Below are 1,343 nucleotides of genomic sequence, written 5' to 3'. Positions count from 1 at the left end.
CAGACTGCAAAGTCATTTGAACGGCAAGGTCAGCAGTTCAAGCTCATCAACTGCTCCTTGGAAACCCTATACAGGATCGCTATGGGTTGGAATTGACTCAATGGCACTTAACAACAACAACAACACTGGTTCAATCTACATGCCCAGTTCCCAGCCTAGCACAATAAGAGCATGGAAACTGTCATTTTTTACAGTGGAAGGGATGGGAGAGAAGCCTGAGTGAATGCAACCTCCACTGTTAATTCAGTGACTCTCTGAGTCACACAACCTCAGTGAGCCTCCGTTTGAGCTTTTCTGAGTGACATGTGGAGCACATTCCTTTCCTCCTACCACCACGGTGAGTTTAACTGGCCTAACATCTGCAGAGCACTACACACACTATAGACTCCCAGGCACTGGGGGTGGGGTAGGGGTGGGAAAGTACAGCATCTGGGGTCTGTAGGTTCAGGGAGGGTCCCAGCAGCTCCACTGACTATTTTCAGCCTCTGTCGTCTCATCTCTAAAATGGGGAGAACAATACCTTGACTCATTTAATGAAAATGCATTGAGAACCCACTCTGCAGTAGGCACCGGGCTAGTACTAAGTTCACAGTGACATTCCTGTGCATGAGGCCAACAGCAAGTAATCACACACTGGTACATACTGGTATCATTAAAGATGGAGGCTGAGGGTTGTGAGAAAGCAGAGTCAAGGGAAAGGTAGGCTTGATATGCTCCAGAGACAGGTGAATGCACTCAGGTGGGAAGGAGCTTGACTATAAGGACTCCCACGGAGGCCAGGGCTGTCAGAGAACAGAGAGGGGTCATGACTCAAGCTAAGTGGAAGAAGTAGGCAGACCCCAGATCACATGTGGTCATGAGGGTCACCTTTAAGATTTGAATTTCATCCTAAATACAACAGGAAGTCATTGGAGCATTCTGAACAGGGTTGAGACTTAATCTAACTTAGGTTTTTGAAGATTTCTCTGGCTGCTGAAATGAGAATAACTTGTCTGTGGGCAAAGTGGGAAGGCTACTGCAGAAATCCAGGTGAGAGTTGAAAGTGGCTTAGATGTGGGTGAGGGTGGTGAGGATGGAGAGAGGTGGATCAGTACCTGAGGAAGGCTTGAGAAGCATGGCTGTGGGGAGTGTGGGAGACGGTCCTGAGCAGCTGGCTGAACAGAGGTGCTGTGTACTGAAAAACATGTTTAATTGCAGAGACCAAAAGTCTGGCTGTGTTATAAAACACTACTACAATAAACCTATATAAAAAAAGGAAGCATATACCATGCTCATGGATAGGAAGACTTAACATAGTGAAAATGTCAGTACTACTCAAAGCAATCTCTCGCTCCTCTCTCTCT

General features: G+C 46.8%; 1 pseudogene; it reads right to left on the bottom strand.

Annotated features, from left to right (window-relative positions):
• Positions 1-1,343, bottom strand: part of LOC102815442 — a 104,256-nt pseudogene that overhangs the window by 4,683 nt on the left and 98,230 nt on the right.

This window comes from Chrysochloris asiatica, unplaced genomic scaffold (genome assembly GCF_000296735.1).
Source record: "Chrysochloris asiatica unplaced genomic scaffold, ChrAsi1.0 scaffold00047, whole genome shotgun sequence".
In the NCBI taxonomy this organism is placed as follows: Eukaryota; Metazoa; Chordata; class Mammalia; order Afrosoricida; family Chrysochloridae; genus Chrysochloris; species Chrysochloris asiatica.
Note: the sequence above shows the minus strand (reverse complement) of the source record. Positions and strands in the feature narration are given on the sequence as shown.